The following is a 23409-nucleotide window of genomic DNA, read 5'->3' on the forward strand; positions in this document are numbered from 1 at the left end:
GGGCTCTTCCGCGGCTGTACTGAGATCTTTGGCTCTGGGACTTGTCTACACAACAGCAGAATATGCCGCACCGGTATGGCTAAACAGTAAACACACAGGCTTGATCGATGCTCAACTAAACTACACAATGAGGATGATATCAGGAACAATAAAGCCAACGCCTTTACACTGGCTACCTATACTGAGCAACATTCCCCCACCGGACCTGCGCAGAGAGAACGCTCTCTTATGCGAGTATGGAAAAGTGCTGAACAACGAGAAACTGCCAATCCATAAGGATGTTCCTGCCCTGGAGATGAACAGATTGCGCTCCAGACACCCCTCTTTAAAAAAGGCAAAAAATATGCATCCTCTCAACCCGGATTTTGGCAACCTCTGGAACGACCCTGAATCGAATTCGGACAAATAACGGAAGATGTGCAGACAGCCTCCACAGGTGGGGTAAAATCACCACCCTGAGATGTGACTGCGGTGCGGACCGGCAGACGATTCGTCACATCGTGGAAGATCGCCCTCTGAGACGTTTTGCAGGAGACCCCAATGAGTTTCTGACCGCGACTGAAAGTGCAATAGACTATGTCACAAATCTGGATGTTTGCTTGTGAACTTTTGCTTGTTATATACAGTATTTTTAAACACTTTTATATCTACAACTATATGTTACACACTGTGACTACTCTTTATTTCTGTGTCTTATGATTTTTATGTCCTTTCTATATGATGTGTTACATGCCATAAGCTAAATAAAATAAATAAATTGGCAAAATACATTACTCGGAATGTTTCAAGCTTAATATAGCTTAGTAAAATTAACAGAAGAGCTGCTGTTTGGAGAAAGCTGCTGCTTTTGAAGTTATGATGTTTATTTATTATTCTTAGCTTAAACCTTTTGTGGCTATGGATTTACATGTATGCTGTGCAGTTAGAGCATCCAGATGGCCATGGGCATACATGTCAGCCCAGCAAGTGAATTTCCAGACAGCTACGGGTATTAGTTTATGTCCGGCAGGGAGGAAGTTCTAATAGTTAAGGATAGTCATGCACGCCTGATAATGGTAGCAAGTAAAGGTGCGCAATAGAATAGCAACTTGCTGTTGTGTGCAATTCAACATTCCTGACAACACTGTTACCTGCCGTCCTTTGTGATGTCGGAAAGTGTACAGCTTTCACCTGTTCATCATTCCTTTCTGCTCACCAGTCAATCTAGTAGGTACAATTTGATTTCCTAACCTACACAGACAAATGACACAACATATATAGTCTAAAAACAAAGTTGATGTGACTTACCATACGAAAGCGCTGGCAGGTCGATAGAAACACAAACAGACACATACATACACACAAAATTTAAGCTTTCGCAACAAACTGTTGCCTCATCAGGAAAGAGGGAAGGAGAGGGAAAGACGAAAGGATGTGGGTTTTAAGGGAGAGGGTAAGGAGTCATTCCAATCCCGGGAGCGGAAAGACTTACCTTAGGGGGGAAAAAAGGACGGGTATACACTCGCGCGCGCGCGCGCGCGCACACACACACACACACACACACACACACACACACACACACACACACACACACACACACATATCCATCCACACATATCAGACACAAGCAGACATATTTAAAGACAAAGAGTTTGGGCAGAGATGTCAGTCGAGGCGGAAGTGCAGAGGCAAAGATGATGTTGAATGACAGGTGAGGTATGAGTGACGGCAACAAAGACCTTGTAAAAAATAACTAGACTCACTGATGGCGCTGCAGTCGCGGGATAATTTGAACCTTCGGCTGGACGCCATTATAGTGGTGGTAGTCTGATGTGTTGTGTAGTACTGTTGTTTATGAAGACCCTGATTCAACGTTGTACATTTGTTGGGGCGAACATACAGTATTTGTTACTCATAATTCTACTGTCTGTACGTTCCAATCAAAAGAAGTACAATGGTGAAGAGTTGTGCAGCGATTAATTGTACAAATAAATTCGAGAAAGGAACGAATATTACATTTCACAGGTATGTGGATATTTTAAGTTGTTTTGTATGTCAGTGCACTTGCTTAGTAAATGTTTTTGTAACACGGTATTAGCATAATGTCTGTGCATATATTTGCAGGTTTCCTTTCTCAAAACCACAGCTGTTACAAAAATGGTTACACGCTGTAAGGAGGCAAGATTTCCGACCGACAGAATACCATTTTATATGTTCCGATCATTTTGAAGAAGGTTGTTTCCTTGAAAATTACGTAAATCGCAGAAAGCTGAAAGATGATGCTGTTCTATCCATCTTTCGTTTTCCAGACCATATACAGCAGAAGATAAATTTTTCTTTGTGAAGCACATTTTATTTTAACTTTAAAAGTTGAGATGCAAGCAACACAAAATTTGAGTTAGCAGGTTTTTTATCGTTATAAAATGCATCTGAATGGGTGTAATTGTAATCTGATTTCACAACTTCTCTTGATGGAACAGTTGTTGAAATTTATTTATTATATGAAAAAACCACACATATAAAGTGAAGTGTACATCTTTGAAAGTAAATATTGTGACTAATGCGATACTGGATGCCTGCCTGAAGTCTTGTTTGTTGTTGCTGTCTGATCGGTAGTGTTTTCATGGTCTAGGTTAGGTTGAAACTTGATAATTTGGTCGTGAGTTGCCAAAGCACTACGCCATATATAACGCACTTTTCGTCATAAAATCTAAAGCAAGGTAGAGTCAGAAATAATATCTATTGACATAGTGGGCAAATCTTCGAGTATTATGATGCATTTTGCATACATCTATCGAAATGAACTACGAAAAATGCTAGGGGTCCAGTGCATAACTTTTAGCTACGGGTGATTCCATGTACTACGTAATATAAATTCATAAACAGTGACTAGTTGCTGTTTGTTCATAAATTAAAAAATATATTGTAGTAACGTATTTAAATGAGGCATTATGTTTGTGACCTAACTCTAGGGAAGGCATTTTATAACCAAAAGCGATGTATAAACATTCGAAATCCGCGCGTCAGTTTACCACTCTAATGGCCGCCGGCCAGCTATTCAATTTGTCCGCTCTTCACAGTCGACCACTAGTGCGGTTGTGGGGGCCTGGGCGGCAACTTGAAATTAGCGGAGATTGAGGCCTGGTGGGTAACGGGAAGAGAGGATATATTGAAGAGCAAGTTCCCATCTCCGGAGTTCGGATAGGTTGGTGTTGGTGGGAAGTATCCAGATAACCTGAACGGTGTAACACTGTGCCAAGATGTGCTGGCCGTGCACCAAGGCATGTTTAGCCACAGGGTGATCCTCATTACCAACAAACACTGTCTGCCTGTGTCCATTCATGCGAATGGACAGTTTGTTGCTGGTCATTCCCACATAGAATGCATCACAGTGTAGGCAGGTCAGTTGCTAAATCACGTGGGTGCTTTCACGTGTGGCTCTGCCTTTGATCGTGTACACCTTGCGGGTTACAGGACTGGAGTAGGTGGTGGTAGGAGGGTGCATGGGACAGGTTTTGCATCGGGGACGGTTACAAGGATAGGAGCCAGAGGGTAGGGAAGGTGGTTTGGGGATTTCATAGGGATGAACTAACAGGTTACGAAGGTTAGGTGGACGGCGGAAAGACACTCTTGGTGGAGTGGGGAGGATTTCATGAAGGATGGATCTCATTTCAGGGCAGGATTTGAGGAAGTCGTATCCCTGCTGGAGAGCCACATTCAGAGTCTGGTCCAGTCCCGGAAAGTATCCTGTCACAAGTGGGGCACTTTTGTGGTTCTTCTGTGGGGGATTCTGGGTTTGAGGGGATGAGGAAGTGGCTCTGGTTATTTGCTTCTGTACCAGGTCGGGAGGGTAGTTGCGGGATGCGAAAGCTGTTGTCAGGTTGTTGGTGTAATGGTTCAGGGATTCCGGACTGGAGCAGATTCGTTTGCCACGAAGACCTAGGCTGTAGGGAAGGGACCGTTTGATGTGGAATGGGTGGCAGCTGTCATAATGGAGGTACTGTTGCTTGTTGGTGAGTTTGATGTGGACGGACGTGTGAAGCTGGCCATTGGACAGGTGGAGGTCAATGTCAAGGAAAGTGGCATGGGATTTGGAGTAGGACCAGGTGAATCTGATGGAACCAAAGGAGTTGAGGTTGGAGAGGAAATTCTGGAGTTCTTCTTCACTGTGAGTCCAGATCATGAAGATGTCATCAATAAATCTGTACCAAACTTTGGGTTGGCAGACTTGGGTAACCAAGAAGGCTTCCTCTAAGCGACCCATGAATAGGTTGGCGTACGAGGGGGCCATCCTGGTGCCCATGGCTGTTCCCTTTAATTGTTGGTATGTCTGGCCTTCAAAAGTGAAGAAGTTGTGGGTCAGGATGAAGCTGGCTAAGGTGATGAGGAAAGAGGTTTTAGGTAGGGTGGCAGGTGATCGGCGTGAAAGGAAATGCTTCATCGCAGCGAGGCCCTGGACGTGCGGATTATTTGTGTATAAGGAAGTGGCATCAATGGTTACAAGGATGGTTTCTGGGGGTAACACATTGGGTAAGGATTCCAGGCGTTCGAGAAAGTGGTTGGTGTCTTTGATGAATGATGGCAGACTGCATGTAATGGGTTGAAGGTGTTGATCTACATAGGCAGAGATACGTTCTGTGGGGGCTTGGTAACCAGCTACAATGGGGCGGCCGGGATGATTGGGTTTGTGGATTTTAGGAAGAAGGTAGAAGGTAGGGGTGCAGGGTGTCGGTGGGGTCAGGAGGTTGATGGAGTCAGGTGAAAGGTTTTGCAGGGGGCCTAAGGTTCTGAGGATTCCTTGAAGCTCCGCCTGGACATCGGGAATGGGGTTACCTTGGCAAACATTGTATGTGGTGTTGTCTGAAAGCTGACGCAGCCCCTCAGCCACATACTCCCGACGATCAAGTACCACGGTCGTGGAACCCTTGTCCGCCGGAAGAATGACGATGGATCGGTTAGCCTTCAGATCACGGATAGCCTGGGCTTCAGCAGTTGTGATGTTGGGAGTAGGATTAAGGTTTTTTAAGAAGGATTGAGATGCAAGGCTGGAAGTCAGAAATTCCTGGAAGGTTTGGAGAGGGTAGTTTTGAGGAAGAGGAGGTGGGTCCCGCTGCGACGGAGGACGGAACTGTTCCAGGCAGGGTTCAATTTGGATGGTGTCTTGGGGAGTTGGATCATTAGGAGTAGGATTAGGATCATTTTTCTTCATGGCAAAGTGATATTTCCACCAGAGAGTACGAGTGTAGGACAGTAAATCTTTGATGAGGGCTGTTTGGTTGAATCTGGGAGTGGGGCTGAAGGTGAGGCCTTTGGATAGGACAGAGGTTTCGGATTGGGAGAGAGGTTTGGAGGAAAGATTAACTACTGAATTAGGGTGTTGTGGTTCCAGATTGTGTTGATTGGAATTTTGAGGTTTTGGAGGGAGTGGAGCTGGAAGTGGGAGATTGAGTAGATGGAAGAGACTGGGTTTGTGTGCAATGAGAGGAGGTTGAGGTTTGCTGGAAAGGTTGTGAAGGGTGAGTGAGTTGCCTTTCCGGAGGTGGGAAACCAGGAGATTGGATAGTTTTTTGAGGTGGAGGGTGGCATGCTGTTCTAATTTACGGTTGGCTTGTAGGAGGATGCTCTGAACAGCCGGTGTTGCCGCCACTCATACCTCACCTGTCATTCAACATCATCTTTGCCTCTGCACTTCCGCCTCGACTGACATCTCTGCCCAAACTCTTTGTCTTTAAATATGTCTGCTTGTGTCTGTATATGTGTGGATGGATTTATGTGTGTGTGTGTGTGTGTGTGTGTGTGTGTGTGTGTGCGAGTGTATACCCGTCCTTTTTTCCCCCTAAGGTATGTCTTTCCGCTCCCGGGATTGGAATGACTCCTTACCCTCTCCCTTAAAACCCACATCCTTTCGTCTTTCCCTCTCCTTCCCTCTTTCCTGATGAGGCAACAGTTTGTTGCGAAAGCTTGAATTTTGTGTGTATGTATGTGTCTGTTTGTGTTTCTATCGACCTGCCAGCGCTTTCGTATGGTAAGTCACATCATCTTTGTTTTTAAATATATTTTTCCCACGTGGTATGTTTCCTTCTATTATATTGATATCATTAATTTGAACCCAACAATTACGTTTGTTATTGTCACTGTTGCATTTCGAAATCTTTTCTGTCGTCTTATTTTCTCTTTCTGTTTTTGCCAGTAGTTTCTCTTTGTATTCACCTTCTCCTTTTTACCGTAATCTGCTGTAAAATTTTATCCCGCCTGTATATACTCAATAATACGTAACCCACTTCCAAACCATAACCAAAAATTTTTTTTGTCACTTTCAACACTACCGCCGCTATAAAATCCACCATTTCTAGTTCACAAACAGTTCCTTTCACCTTTTAAACAACCATTTCGGCTAGTTCTAATAACTTCCGCTTTATTTTCATTTCCGTTTTTCCCACATCACAGATAATTTTTAGCCGCTTACCACAGGTTTTAACATCATTATTTCTTCGTCAGACAATTGTTAGCCTCATTTTCATAATCTGCCACCACAAAACCACTCCTTTTAATATATTACATGCAGTTTTTTCGAAATTTTCCCGAATTTCTCCATCCTCTAACGTGTTTTGGCAGCAACACAACCACCTAACCTGTGTGCACATCGTTGTCTACCAACCCAAGTCCAACATAGCCCAGCTGTAGCCAATACCTTTTCGCCTTTGTTCACACCAGATCTCCAGTTACTTTCCAGTCCACCCTTATCCCTCCCCATATATTTTTATTTTCATTTTCATTTCAGCCTCATGTTACACTTCCCACCTTCTAATACCATGTCACCCTCACAACATCCCCACAACGACCCCATTAAGTTTTATTTACATTCCCTCCGCAAACATGCCTTCGCCCTAGCTAGATTACGCTCCCATATTCTATGTTCTCAGGCTTGTCTGACATTTGGTATTACCCCCAAAGGCCTTACACTTAAAGTTCCCATCTCTGGCTGCAACCCTTCTTTCCATCAGTCCCTATGCCAGTTGCAAACTGAACAATCCATTGCCCTCACCCACCGAATCCTTCACCTACACATCAACTCAGCCAATGAACACACCCGTCAACTCCTATCCTTAATAAAAGTCCTTAATCTTTCCTCTCCCACATCCACACCGGCTGTTCAGAGCATCCTCCTACAGGCCAAACGTAAATTAGAACAGCATGCCACCCTCCACCTCAAAAAACTATCCAATCTCCTGGTTTCCCACCTCCGGAAAGGCAACTCACTCACCCTTCACAACCTTTCCAGCAAACCTCAACCTCCTCTCATTGCACACAAACCCAGTCTCTTCCATCTACTCAATCTCCCATTTCCAGCTCCACTCCCTCCAAAACCTCAAAATTCCAATCAACACAATCTGGAACCACAACACCCTAATTCAGTAGTAAATCTTTCCTCCAAACCTCTCTCCCAATCCGAAACCTCTGTCCTATCCAAAGGCCTCACATTCAGCCCCACTCCCAGATTCAACCAAACAGCCCTCGTCAAAGATTTACTGTCCTACACTCGTACTCTCTGCTGTAAATATCACTTTGCCACGAAGAAAAATGATCCTAATCCTACTCCTAATGATCCAACTCCCCAAGACACCATCCAAATTGAACCCTGCCTGGAACAGTTCCGTCCTCCGTCGCAGCGGGACCCACCTCCTCTTCCTAAAAATCACCCTCTCCAAACCTTCCAGGAATTTCTGACTTCCAGCCTTGCATCTCAATCCTTCTTAAAAAACCTTAATCCTTCTCCCAACATCACAACTGCTGAAGCCCAGGCTATCCGTGATCTGAAGGCTGACCGATCCATCGTCATTGTTCCGGCGGACAAGGGTTCCACGACCGTGGTACTTGATCGTTGGGAGTATGTGGCTGAAGGACTGCGTCAGCTTTCAGACAACATCACATACAAAGTTTGCCAAGGTAACCCCATTCCCGATGTCCAGGCGGAGCTTCAAGGAATCCTCAGAACCTTAGGCCCCCTGCAAAACCTTTCACCTGACTCCATCAACCTCCTGACCCCACCGACACCCTGCACCCCTACCTTCTACCTTCTTCCTAAAATCCACAAACCCAATCATCCCGGCCGCCCCATTGTAGCTGGTTACCAAGCCCCCACAGAACGTATCTCTGCCTATGTAGATCAACACCTTCAACCCATTACATGCAGTCTGGCATCCTTCATCAAAGACACCAACCACTTTCTCGAATGCCTGGAATCCTTACCCAATGTGTTTCCCCCGGAAACCATCCTTGTAACCATTGATGCCACTTCCTTATACACAAATATTCTGCACGTCCAGGGCCTCGCTGCGATGGAGCATTTCCTTTCACGCCGATCACCTGCCACCCTACCTAAAACCTCTTTCCTCATCACCTTAGCCAGCTTCATCCTGACCCACAACTTCTTCACTTTTGAAGGCCAGACATACCAACAATTAAAGGGAACAGCCATGGGTACCAGGATGGCCCCCTCGTACGCCAACCTATTCATGGGTCGCTTAGAGGAAGCCTTCTTGGTTACCCAGGCCTGCCAACCCAAAGTTTGGTACAGATTTATTGATGACATCTTCATGATCTGGACTCACAGTGAAGAAGAACTCCAGAATTTCCTCTCCAACCTCAACTCCTTTGGTTCCATCAGATTCACCTGGTCCTACTCCAAATCCCATGCCACTTTCCTTGACATTGACCTCCACCTGTCCAATGGCCAGCTTCACACGTCCGTCCACATCAAACCCACCAACAAGCAACAGTACCTCCATTATGACAGCTGCCACCCATTCCACATCAAACGGTCCCTTCCCTACAGCCTAGGTCTTCGTGGCAAACGAATCTGCTCCAGTCCGGAATCCCTGAACCATTACACCAACAACCTGACAACAGCTTTCGCATCCCGCAACTACCCTCCCGACCTGGTACAGAAGCAAATAACCAGAGCCACTTCCTCATCCCCTCAAACCCAGAATCCCCCACAGAAGAACCACAAAAGTGCCCCACTTGTGACAGGATACTTTCCGGGACTGGACCAGACTCTGAATGTGGCTCTCCAGCAGGGATACGACTTCCTCAAATCCTGCCCTGAAATGAGATCCATCCTTCATGAAATCCTCCCCACTCCACCAAGAGTGTCTTTCCGCCGTCCACCTAACCTTCGTAACCTGTTAGTTCATCCCTATGAAATCCCCAAACCACCTTCCCTACCCTCTGGCTCCTATCCTTGTAACTGCCCCCGGTGTAAAACCTGTCCCATGCACCCTCCTACCACCACCTACTCCAGTCCTGTAACCCGGAAGGTGTACACGATCAAAGGCAGAGCCACATGTGAAAGCACCCACGTGATTTACCAACTGACCTGCCTACACTGTGATGCATTCTATGTGGGAATGACCAGCAACAAACTGTCCATTCGCATGAATGGACACAGGCAGACAGTGTTTGTTGGTAATGAGGATCACCCTGTGGCTAAACATGCCTTGGTGCACGGCCAGCACATCTTGGCACAGTGTTACACCGTTCGGGTTATCTGGATACTTCCCACCAACACCAACCTATCCGAACTCTGGAGATGGGGACTATCTCTTCAATATATCCTCTCTTCCCGTTACCCACCAGGCCTCAATCTCCACTAATTTCAAGTTGCCGCCACTCATACCTCACCCGTCATTCAACATCATCTTTGCCTCTGCACTTCCGCCTCGACTGACATCTCTCCCCAAACTCTTTGTCTTTAAATATGTCTGCTTGTGTCTGTATATGTGTGGATGGATATGTGTGTGTGTGCGAGTGTATACCCGTCCTTTTTTCCCACTAAGGTAAGTCTTTCCGCTCCCGGGATTGGAATTACTCCTTACCCTCTCCTCTAAAACCCACATCCTTTCATCTTTCCCTCTCCTTCCCTCTTTCCTGATGAGGCAACAGTTTGTTGCGAAAGCTTGAATTTTGTGTGTATACATGTGCCTGTTTGTGTTTCTATCGACCGGCCAGCGCTTTCGTATGGTAATTCACATCATCTTTGTTTTTAAATATATTTTTCCCGCGTGGAATGTATCCCTCTATTATATAAACATAAATAGTCTAAAGCACATGAATTATCCTAATGAACTGACATATCAGATGTTACAAAAACAGAACAGTGCGGTATGTACGGCCAGTTAATGGGTGTCTTCACTAGGAAACTAGGAACTGTTCTCTTTAAAACTATTTATCTTGAAATCTATTTGTCTGGTGTTAATGAGATTTTAAAAGATTATAGGCAAATATATCAGTAATGTAAATCTTAAGTTACAGAATTTTGCAACTACAAATAAAAAATATTCGTTTTGTAAATAAAAACCACCTTTTCTTGCTGTTATGTATTTTATTTCTTACAGACACATTTCACCTTTTACTTGAAGTTATCTTCAGTGGAACGTAGAATGATGCCTCAAAGTAAAATGTGGAATGTGCCTGGAAGAAATAAAATGCATTGCAACAAGAAAAGGCACTTTTTATATACAAAACGAATATTTCTGTTCTTCCTGTGGATGATGGCCATGCAAACAAACAAATAAAAAAGTTATTACAATTTTTATAAAATAATTTTTTTGTCACCCTCAGGATAAACTTACAACAGAAGACTTGGATTAGTTTTGAAGTTCTCTTTTGTGGCTAAAAGAAACTCAAACCACTGTGACTGCATAGTGTGATACTGATTTTATAAAGAGTATTATTAAAGACTGCTTCTGTGTGCACTGGAACGTCTGATTGGCCTGCAGTGGTCGTAGGGTTGTGTCAGCCGCCCACTGGTGAGCCGCACAATGTTCATCCTCTTAGCCAGCCGGACAGACAGGACATTTGACCCTAGTAACTACCAAAGGATTAATAACTACGTTACCACATTAATACGTATTATAAAGTAACAATTATCTATGTTTCATAGGAATAGCCCAGTGAGTGAAGGCCAGAAACAATAGAATAGGGGAAAAAGTCTTGTAGGCACAATTTTTTGTACAGTGGTAGGGAGGAGAGCATGAACAATATACTATCGTGTAGGTGGGGGTGGGGGGAGGGGCATTTAAAGGTCATTTTCAAATGTTTTACTTGATTAATTCAAAAACTGTGGCTTGTAGCAAAAATCGTTCCCAGTACAAAATTAAACTACGTTAAATTTCCTATGGAGAAGATCCTGTTCATTTTCTCTCTTGGATTACAAGTTTCTGCACTGCAAAGGATGGGAAAATTGCAGATTATTAAAAAGTGTTTAATACTGTAAAATTGATTTTTAATGTTAAATAAAGTGGGTTAAGAACAAATGACAGTTGTCTATACCACATCTAAATGCAGTAGAATTGTTCTAAGGGATAAATTGTGTTCTGGGCCTGTAACAGGATGGAGGGGGGAGGGGGGGGGGGGGAGAGAGAATGGTTGTGAAGGGTAGAAGCATGAAGGAATTTAGATCACTGGAATGTGGTCATGCAATTCCCTCCATCATAGGTCTGCAAACTGAAAAGAAAGTAGGTCATTCCCCATTCTTATCTACCCCACTATGCCACATGAAGTAACTAACTACATGGTGTTCCACAACGTTATGCCAACCCTCTGCAGCACACCTTAAGAATCATTGGCGACACAGTGTGCAGACATGCCTGGAGAATGTTAATTTTCCACGAATGGTATTAACATTACGAGGATACAGATATGATTTAAAAATGGCTCTGAGCACTATGGGACTTAACTTCTGTGGTCATCAGTCCCCTAGAACTCAGAACTACTTATAGCTAACTAACCTAAGGACATCACACACATCCATGCCCGAGGCAGGATTTGAACCTGCAACCGTAGCAGTCCCGCGGTTCCGGACTGCGCACCTAGAACCACTAGACCACCGCAGCCGGCGATATGATTTAATAATAATGCTAATGCAGAAAGTGTTTACTGATCCAGTCCCTTTCCCACCAAATTACAAAAGTCACTGAAGCATCACCTTTGCATTCTCAGCCTTTATTCATAGGAATGTACATTACATAGAAGCTCACTTAACGATTGAAAATAAGTACTCACTTAATAAACTGAAAGTAACTCCTCTGTATACACATGAGCTCAGTGAAGTTATTTTGTCTTCTCACATAAAAGAACTGGATAGGAAATGCTGGGGAGATATAGAGTGTCTGTAAATAGAAATGCTACAGCTGCCATACAGCATGACTAAGAACCAATTTTCCCTTTAGCAGTGTAGAACACTGAGCAGAGATTTACGTGGATTTTGCCCATGTGCATTTCTTACATTAGTATCATTACTAAGTCAGATCTGTATTCCATGAAGTGTTAACACACCTTCTGGATAATAAATATTCCCTGGTATGTCTGTACACTGCTTTGCCAGTGATTCATACGGTGCACTTCAGAGGGTTGGTGTAACTTTGCAAAACACTCATGTGATGTAGTGGGGTAGCCAGATTGGTGAATCTCCTGCTCCCTCTTCGATATGCAGACCTGTGATGAAGGAAATTGCATGATCACATTCTGACAACCCACTTTTCCTCATACTTCTATGCTCCACTTCGCTCCTCCACTCTGTTACTGCTCCAGAATACAATTTAGCTCTACTGCACCTAGACATGGTATACACATTCTGTATTTGTTCTTAACCCACTTCATTTAACAGTAAACACTAATTTTATGAAAAGGATAGATCACTACATACCAGGTAGAGGAGACAGTGTGTCACAGACAGGCACAACAAAAAAACCTATACATTTGAGGTTTCGCACAACAGTCCTCCTCCTAAAATAGAAATGACACACACACACACACACACACACACACACACACACAAAACAAAAGCGTTGGTATGTTGATAGAGACCCAACGAACACACACACACACACACACACACACACACACACACACACACAAAATTCAAGCTTTCGCAACCCACAGTTGCTTCATCAGGAAAGAGGGAATAGCCACAGTTTGTCGTGGCCATTCAGCAGACAGACAGAATGTCATGCCCATCTAGAAAGCAGCACAGTGGTTGCAGCTTAGTTTCTAGAACACGTCTTTCCCTCTCCTTCCCTCTTTCCACAGTTGCTTCATCAGGAAAGAGGGAAAGACGAAAGGATGCGAGTTTTAAGGGAGAGGGTAAGAAGTCATTCCAATCCAGGGAGCGGAAAGACTTATCTTAGGGGGAAAAAAGGACAGGTATACACTCGCACACACACGCATATCCATCCGCACATATACACACACAAGCAGACATATGTAAAGGCAAAGAGTTTGGGCAGAGATGTCAGTCGAGGCAGAAGTACAGAGGCAAAGATGTTGTTAAATGACAGGTGAGGTATGAGTGGTGGCAACTTGAAATTAGCGGAGGTTGAGGCCTGGTGGGTAACAGGAAGAGAGGATATACTGAAGGGCAAGTTCCCATCTCCGGAGTTCTGATAGGTTGGTGTCAGTGGGAAGTATCCAGATAACCCGGACGGTGTAACACTGTGCCAAGATGTGCTGGCCGTGCACCAAGGCACGTTTAGCCACAGGGTGATCCTCATTACCAACAAACACTGTCTGCCTGTGTCCATTCATGGGAATGGACAGTTTGTTGCTGGTCATTCCCACATAGAAAGCTTCACAGTGTAGGCGGGTCAGTTGGTAAATCACGTGGGTGCTTTCACACGTGGCTCTGCCTTTGATCGTGTACACCTTCCGGGTTACAGGACTGGAGTAGGTGGTGGTGGGAGGGTGCATGGGACAGGTTTTACACCGGGGGCAGTTCCATGCACCCTCCCACCACCACCTACTCCAGTCCTGTAACCCGCAAGGTGTACATGATCAAAGGCAGAGCCATGTGTGAAAGCACCCATCTCATTTACCAACTGACCTGCCCACACTGTGAAGCTTTCTATGTTGGAATGAGCAGCAACAAACTGTCCATTCGCATGAATGGACAGAGGCAGACAGTGTTTGTTGGTAATGAGGATCACCCTGTGGCTAAACATGCCTAGGTGGACGGCCAGCACATCTTGGCACAGTCTTACACCATCCGGGTTATCTGGATACTTCCCACTAACATCAACCTAACTGAACTTCGGAGATGGGAACTTGCCTTTCAATATATCCTCTCTTCCCATTACCCACCAAGCCTCAACCTCCGCTAATTTCAAGTTGGTGCTGCCCATACCTCACCTGTCATTCAACTTCTTTGCCTCTGTACTTCCACCTCGACTGACATCTCTGCAAAACTCTTTGCCTTTATACATGTCTGCTTGTGTCTGTATATGTGCGGATGGATGTGTGTGTGTGTGTGTGTGTGTGTGTGTGTGTGTGTGTGTGTGTGTGTGTGTGTGTGTGTGTGGGCGCGCACGCAAGTGTATACCTGTCCTTTTTTCCCCCTAAGGTAAGTCTTTCTGCTCCCGGGATTGGAATGACTTCTTACCCTCTCCCTTAAAGCCCACTTCCTTTCGTCTTTCCCTTTCCTTCACTCTTTTCTCGTGAAGCAACCATGGGTAGCGAAAGCTTGAATTTTGTGTGTGTGTATGTTTGTGTGTCTATCAACATACCAACGCTTTCGTTTGGTAAGTTACATCATCTTTGTTTTTAGATATATTTTTCCCATGTGGAATGTTTCCCTCTATTATATATATCACTGTCTGTGGCTCCTAAGGCCAGACTGCATACAAATAATGTGACTGATGGGAGAAGCAATCTGTGGGTTGTGGGGATAGGGAGGAAGATGGGATGTGTAGACGAAGGGTAGCAGAAAGTTTGAAAGGAGGGGAGGGGTAAAGTGAGCTGAAGGGAGAGAAGTAGAAGAGGGGAAAAAGACTAGTGGGTGCGATGGAGCAATAGAAGACTGTGTAGTGCCAGAGTGGAAGCAGGGAAGGGGTTGGTGAAGGATAGGGATTAGCGAAGATTGAGGCCAGGGGAGTTAACAGGAACATAGGATATATTGCAGGGAGAGTTCCCACCTGTGCAATTCAGAAAAGCTGGTGTTGATAGGAAGGATCTAGATGGCGCAGGCTGGGAAGCATTCATTGAAGTGAGGCATGTTGTGTTGGGCAGCATTTCCAGCAACTGGGTGGTCCAGCTATCTCCTAGCCACAGTTTTTCGTGGCCATTCAGCGGACAGACAGGATGTCATGCCCATCTAGAAAGCAGCACAGTGGTTGCAGCTTAGTTTCTAGAACACATGGCTGGATAGAAGATGCTTGTGACTGGACTAGAGTAGGTCATGGTGGGAGGGTGTATGAGATAGGAGCCGTAAGACAAAGGGATTGGGAGCAGGGATGGAGTGGGGATCAATAAGGCTATTGCATAAGCTCTATAGGCAGCATAACACTGCTGTGAGAGGGGTGGAAAGGATAGTGGGTTGGATATTCTTCATTTTAGAGGATGATGAGAGGTATTTAAAACCATGGTAGAGAATGAGATTTACTTGCCCCACTCGTGGATGGTACTGAACGGTGGGGCTGTGCTCCTTTGTGGCCAGACGGTGGGTATGTGGGAGGTGGTAGACGACTAGAGAGACTGACTCATCGTCCTCTCTACACAATGAGTAGCAATGTACCCTTTTCATAATATTATCATTATGCTATCCTGTATTTTCCATTGTGTGATTACACATTAATTTCACATCATTAAAACACTATTTTTAACATCCTGTGATTTTTTTTTTCCCATCCCCTGCAATGAAAAAACTACTAGGTCAATAAAAAATGAAGAGGACCTTTTATGTGCGAAATTTAGTGTAGTTTAATTTTGTAATGGAAAACACTTTCACTATAAACCACGGTTTTTGAGTTATTTGGGAGAGACATAAAAAAATGACCTTTTAATGCCCACCTAACACCTACCCCACTCTCCTCCATCACCCCTGCACTAATACCCACTGATCCCAATTTTAGAAAGTTGTTCATGACACCCCTTCCTACCAATGTACATAAATTTGCAACTACCCAATTTTTTTCTTCTAATTTTTTTAGCGGACTTGACTAGAATAGACACAGATTTACAGTGAACATTCTTACTTGTCATACAGTTAAGAGAAATCTTCAGTCCTTCAGTGTAGATAAGTAGACAGTTCGTAGAAAGAAAAATTAATCAATTTTGAAGCCGCCTGGTAGAATTTTGCACAGAGCACAACATAATCATAACTAACACTTGGTTTAAGAATCATGAAAGAAGGTTATATACATGGAAGAACCCTGGAGATACTAAAAGGTATCAGATAGATTATATAATGGTAAGACAGAGATTTAGGAACCAGGTTTTAAATTGTAAGACATTTCCAGGGGCAGATGTGGACTCTGATCACAATCTATTGGTTATGACCTGTAGATTAAAACTGAAGAAACTGCAAAAAGGTGGGAATTTAAGGAGATGGGACCTGGATAAACTAAAAGAACGAGAGGTTGTACAGAGATTCAGGGAGAGCATAAGGGAGCAATTGACAGGAATGGGGGAAATAAATACAGTAGAAGAAGAATGGGTAGCTTTGAGGGATGAAGTAGTGAAGGCAGCAGAGGAACAAGTAGGTAAAAAGACGAGGGCTAGTAGAAATCCTTGGGTAACAGAAGAAATATTGAATTTAATTGATCAAAGGAGAAAATATAAAAATGCAGTAAATGAAGCAGGCAAAAAGGAATACAAACGTCTCAAAAATGAGATCGACAGGAAGTGCAAAATGGCTAAGCAGGGATGGCTAGAGGACAAATGTAAGGATGTAGAGGCCTATCTCACTAGGGGTAAGATAGATACCGCCTACAGGAAAATTAAAGAGACCTTTGGAGGAAAGAGAACCACTTGTATGAATATCAAGAGCTCAGATGGAAACCCAGTTCTAAGCAAAGAAGGGAAAGCAGAAAGGTGGAAGGAGTATATAGAGGGTCTATACAAGGGCGATGTACTTGAGGACAATATTATGGAAATGGAAGAGGATGTAGATGAAGATGAAATGGGAGATAAGATACTGCGTGAAGAGTTTGACAGAGCACTGAAAGACCTGAGTCGAAACAAGGCCCCCGGAGTAGACAATATTCCATTGGAACTACTGACGGCAGTGGGAGAGCCAGTCCTGACAAAACTCTACCATCTGGTGAGCAAGATGTATGAAACAGGCGAAATACCCTCAGACTTCAAGAAGAATATAATAATTCCAATCCCAAAGAAAGCAGGTGTTGACAGATGTGAAAATTACCGAACTATCAGCTTAATAAGTCACAGCTGCAAAATAGTAACACGAATTCTTTACAGACGAATGGAAAAACTAGTAGAAGCCAACCTCGGGGAAGATCAGTTTGGATTCCGTAGAAACACTGGAACACGTGAGGCAATACTGACCTTGCGACTTGTCTTAGAAGAAAGATTAAGGAAAGGCAAACCTACGTTTCTAGCATTTGTAGACTTAGAGAAAGCTTTTGACAATGTTGACTGGAATACTCTCTTTCAAATTCTAAAGGTGGCAGGGGTAAAATACAGGGAGCGAAAGGCTATTTACAATTTGTACAGAAACCAGATGGCAGTTATAAGAGTCGAGGGACATGAAAGGGAAGCAGTGGTTGGGAGGGAGTGAGACAGGGTTTTAGCCTCCCCCCGATGTTGTTCAATCTGTATATTGAGCAAGCAGTAAAGGAAACAAAAGAAAAATTCGGAGTAGGTATTAAAATTCATGGAGAAGAAATAAAAACTTTGAGGTTCGCCGATGACATTGTAATTCTGTCAGAGACAGCAAAGGACTTGGAAGAGCAGTTGAATGGAATGGACGGTGTCTTGAAAGGAGGATATAAGATGAACATCAACAAAAGCAAAACAAGGATAATGGAATGTAGTCTAATTAAGTCGGGTGATGCTGAGGGAATTAGATTAGGAAATGAGGCACTTAAAGTAGTAAAGGAGTTTTGCTATTTGGGGAGCAAAATAACTGATGATGGTCGAAGTAGAGAGGATATAAAATGTAGGCTGGCAATGGCAAGGAAAGCGTTTCTGAAGAAGAGGAATTTGTTAACATCCAGTATTGATTTAAGTGTCAGGAAGTCATTTCTGAAAGTATTCGTATGGAGTGTAGCCATGTATGGAAGTGAAACATGGACGATAAATAGTTTGGACAAGAAGAGAATAGAAGCTTTCGAAATGTGGTGCTACAGAAGAATGCTGAAGATTAGATGGGTAGATCACATAACTAATGAGGAAGTATTGAATAGGATTGGGGAGAAGAGAAGTTTGTGGCACAACTTGACCAGAAGAAGGGATCGGTTGGTAGGACATGTTCTGAGGCATCAAGGGATCACAAATTTAGCATTGGAGGGCAGCGTGGAGGGTAAAAATCGTAGAGGGAGACCAAGAGATGAATACACTAAGCAGATTCAGAAGGATGTAGGTTGCAGTAGGTACTGGGAGATGAAAAAGCTTGCACAGGATAGAGTAAGCTTGCACAGGATAGAGTAGCATGGAGAGCTGCATCAAACCAGTCTCAGGACTGAAGACCACAACAACAACAACAACAACAACATTTTTAATTATCATCTAAATTTATAGGGATATCCAATTTCTTATTTTTTGTCAGATGTAAGAAGACCTGTGGAATTAGGAACACCACTCTGATCTATGTACTATAGGGATGGCAAAGATTTCTGAATGCATGCAGAGCTCTTGCATGCCACGTTAGATTTCGAAGTTGTATTTATGGCTTATTGATGCTACATTAGGTGGCAAGGCAATTGCACAAGGAACATTGAATGGCCTGCATTTAGCTTTATTTTATTTTATGCTATGCTAGCTGTACCAGGCCATGCTTTGCTGTGGCTTGGTGTGCTTAAATGGAAAAGAACGAAAAGACACAGCTTGTTTCTAGTATGTGTGGGAATTGGATATACATCCTAATCTCCTTCTCTCTTCTCTGTCTCTGTCCATCTCCCCCTTCCCCTATCTCTTCCCACCTTCTTCTTCTTCTTCTTCTTCTCTCTGTCCATCTTTTCCTCCCTCCCCCTTTTCATCTACTCCTGCTGCCCCCCCTCCCCCCTCCCATCTCTGTTCATCTCCTCCTTCCTGTTTTCTATGGCCATTTTCTCCCACCCTTGCCCCCATCTCCTCTTCCTCCCTCTCTCTGACCTTGAGCCTTGCTTATTGTTATTGGAAATTCAGATTCTAAAGTGATATTCTAATCGTAAACCAGTACAATTTTCCTATTTGCGTACCGTGTTTCACTATATTTTGTGTGTGTGTGTGTGTGTGTGTGTGTGTGTGTGTGTGTGTGTGTGTGTGTTATAACTTTCCTCTTTTAGTACACACATACCAGATAGCATTCCAGTAGGTACATAAAAACACTTATTCGAATGCAATGTTGTGTCAACATTTCAAAGCAATCCATGATAATTTTCGGAGGTTTGAGATTTTGAAGAAACAAACATCTTTGTTTGCACTTATATATAAAACTTGGTTGTTCATAATCGCAAATCTCCAAAAGTTTTTTAGTGATTGCTTTGAAATTTTGACACAATGTTCCATTTCTACATGTGTGTGTTCTTTTAGCTATTTCTTGAATATATGTTATATATAAGTTTTTGCATAGCCCTCCATGCTTCTCTGTCTTCTGCGTTCCTCTTCACTCTTTGTTACCCTCTTTGTGGCCTGCTGACATCATCCAGCATCTCGAACCTTTTTCTGCCCTTCCCTCTCTTGCCCGGAACAAAACCTACAGTTGCCTCTACTAGGAGGCAATCTCTTCAGATTGTGGCCTATCCAGTTTAGTTTCCTGTTCTTCACCATCAGCAGCATCCTCCATTCTTCTCCAACTCTCTTCAGTAATTGTTCATTCCTAACTTTATCAGTCCAGCTGATATTCTCCATTCTACACCATATTCACATTTCACAAGCTTCAATTCTCTTCTCATCCTGCTTTCTCAACGTCCACATTTCTGCTCCATACAAGGCCATGCTCCATATTAATCACTTAACCAGTTGCTTCCTTAATTCCTCGTTTAAAAAACTAGTCAGGAGTCTTCTCTGCTTTTGAAATGCCTCTATTGTCAGAGCCATTGTCACTTTGTTATGTTGTTGGCAATCCATGTCTTCTTTAATCCAACTTCTCAAATATGTGAATGCTCTTACCTGTTCTATGATTTCTGGCACCAACTTAATTTTCACATTTCTTTTCTTTTGGCCTATGACTGTGCTTTTGGTTTTCTTTTTATTAATTTTCATACCATATGCTGCACAGGCTTCATTCAGATAATTTAGCATTTGAGTCAGTCTCTCTTGATTTCCAGTGAGGATCGCCATGTCAGCTACAAATCTTATACATTCAATTTTCTGCCCACCTATTATTTTATTTAATATTCATGTGGAAGGAACTCTAATTTTTTTTATTTTGTTGAGTCAGCCTCTTGTCCCATCCAAACAGCTTTCCAGTACCTTCTCCAGATAGATGTTAAATATGATTGGTGAGAGACAAACGGCATCTTGTGTTCCCTTTCCCCTCATGAAACCATATTGTTCTTCACCAAGTGTTTCTTCCAGCATTCCATATAGCCTCCTATTCAGAATTCGAAGACTTACTTTTGCTGCCTGTGTTATTAGGCTGATTGTCCTGTGGTCTTCACACTTTTTAGGATTATCATGCTTTGGGATAGGGACTATTATACTTATGAGAAAGTCTTCTGGCCATTCCCCTTTGTCATAGATGTAGTTGCAGAGAGAGGTCAACACATTTTCGCCAGTTTCATTTAAACTTTTTAAGATTTCTGCCGAAATGTCATCTACACCACACGCTTTGTTGTTTTTAAGTTCTCCCAATGCGTTATTTACCTCTGAACCTAGGATAAAATCTCCTCTTTCATCTTCATTTACTGATTCTTCCTTCTCGATCTGCACAACAGAAGGTGCAGTAGCCACCAGAAAGATTGCGGGAGGCTCACATCGGCACGGCGCGTCACGGACAGTAGTTGCCGCAAGTAAAGTCCCGTCCACCAGAGGGCATGTGAGAATTTGGCCACGCCCTCTGCCGGCAGAACAACAACAACTCAGGCAGCACAGGCCGTGCCCAGTCAGTTTTACATCGGGCATGCCTAGCAGACAGTTCCCGGTCTACACTATGTGAAGTGCGCCGGACAACGTGGATCATGTTAATACACAATTGGTGACGAGTATGGTCATTCTTTCATGTGTTGCGGTGTTGTTCCGGTTTCGCAGCTTATCCACAGCATGGAGGATTTAGTGCGGGTTTTGGTTGAGCAGCAGACGGAGCTCATGGCAGCCATGAAACAAGTGCTTCCAGCGTTGCTCTTCACGCAGTCTGCTCCAGCGCCGTTCCCTCCTCCCTTTCCCCCATATGACGAGATGGCGGAGGATTAGGACACATATGAACATTGCCTTTGGCAGCATTTCCAGGCATTTCATGTTGCCGATGCGGAGGTATGTTGTGCTCTTTTCTTGTCTTAGATATCTCCTTTGCTGTGTCAAGTTTTGCGGCAGCTAGCGCCATTGCAGGAACCCTCATCCTCGTCTTTTGACACATTGTGTTCATTGCTGTCTTCATATTATCGCCGCCGCACGCATGTTGTGGCGACTAGGGTCGAGTTCTATCAGTGCAAGAAACAGCCCCATCAGTCTTACCGGGCGTGGACCGCTACCCTGCACGGCCTTAGTCGCAAGTGTCATTTTGTCACGGAGCAGTCGCCAGAGTCGTATGCCCACGTTATGGTGTGAGACGTCATTGTTCGTTCAGCCCCTGATAGGGAGGTCCGGCAGCAGGCCGTGCAGTTGGAAGACCCTTCCCTTGAGGAAGTCTTGTCTATTACTCAACCGTATGAAGTCAACAGTTGGAAGAGTGGTGCGATGTCGCAGCGGTTCAGGCTGGCACGGCCGTGTCCACTGCGTCTGGGGTGGACGACGTGCGAGCGGTACAATCCAGCCGTTACAGCCGCTCCCGCACAGAGTGTAAACAGAGTTCCGGCTGCCGGCCCCTGTTACCGCCCTGTGCGTCGTGCTATATACATCATGATCGGTCAGAGTGCCCCCAGCGTTGGGCCGTTTGTCGCAAATGTAACAAAAAAGGACACATTGCTAAAGTTTGCCGCTCAGCCTCAAAAGAATCGAAGGATGCAGGTACAGAGGACATGGACATCGATATTCAGGAAGTTTCATCGGGCCAGGCTCCCGACGCATCGGCACACAAACTCATTATCGAGGTGTCGGTTCGGTTATGCCGATTACAACTGCAAGTAGGTGCAGCCGCGGCAGTTTCCTTGTTGAATTCACAAACTTATTTCGACCTTGGGTCGCCCCCGTTGGCACCAGTTTACCGGTGTCTCTGCGGTTATGGTAAACAGTTCATTCCCCTACTGGGTCAATTCACTTCTGACGTTACTTACAAATCAGTCGTTCAGCCTCTTTCTTTTATTGTTGTCAGTGATGCGAGCTCCGCTAAGATTTTTGGATTGGATGCCTTTCAAGCTTTCGGTTTTTCTATCGCAGACACCCTACAGTTGGTCTCCAAAGATGTTCCCAATCAATCATTGGAATCTTTGACCTCTGAATTTAAGGATATCTTTGAGGAGGGCCTGGGGCGTGTTTCAGACTTTGAAGCTCACTTAACGTTGAAGGCGTTGGCTCGCCTGCGTTTTCTACGCGCACGGCAGATCGCCCTTGGCTCTTCGCCCTCAGGTAAAAGCAGAGCTAGACCGGCTGACAGCACTCGCAGTCGTTCTTCCCATTTCTTCTAGTGAGTGGGCTTCGCCCCTCGTTATTGTCAGGAAACCCTCGGGAAAATTAAGCCTTTGTGGCGATTTGAAGGCCACCATTAATTCCCAATTGGTGGTGGACACTTATCCCTTGCCTCCTTCTGATGAATATTTTTCGAAAATCGATCTTTCGGAGGCTTATCATCAGATACCACTTGATGAGGACTCCACAAACGGCTGGCAGTCGTCAACACCCCGTTTGGCCTTTACCAATACCAGTGGTTGGCCTTCGGAATATCCAGTGCCCTGGCGGTATTTCAGCGTTACCTTGAGCACGTCCAGTCGACCATCCCTCATTGTATTAATTACCTGGACGACATAATTGTCACAGGCCGCAGCATGAAGGAACACTTGCACAACCTTCAAACCCTCCTTCTCAAATTCAGGTCCGTGGGCCTGCGTTGCAACCTACGTTAAGTCGAACTTCTTCCAACCCTCCATTGAGTATGTGGGCTACACCATCTCTCGGCACGGCATCCAGCCGGTAGGAAGTTTGGTCCAAGGTATCGTCGACCTTGTGCAGCCCACTTCACTTAAGGAGTTACAAGCTTTTTTAGGCAAGATTGCCTATTACCAAAGGTTCATTCCCAGGGCTTCCACCATAGCCCGCCCCCCCTGTACTGCCTTCTGCGCAAGGGTGTTACTTTTGATTGGTCACCTCGTTGAAGGGCCTCCTCACATCAGCACCTTGTTT

General features: G+C 44.3%; 1 protein-coding gene across 2 annotated transcripts in view; it reads left to right on the forward strand.

Moving 5' to 3' along the window:
* Positions 1 to 23409, forward strand: part of LOC124606086 (RAB11-binding protein RELCH homolog) — a 134266-nt gene that overhangs the window by 96268 nt on the left and 14589 nt on the right. The gene's annotated exons all lie outside the window — the stretch shown is intronic.

The sequence above is a fragment of the Schistocerca americana genome, chromosome 3 (genome assembly GCF_021461395.2).
Source record: "Schistocerca americana isolate TAMUIC-IGC-003095 chromosome 3, iqSchAmer2.1, whole genome shotgun sequence".
NCBI classification, from domain to species: Eukaryota; Metazoa; Arthropoda; class Insecta; order Orthoptera; family Acrididae; genus Schistocerca; species Schistocerca americana.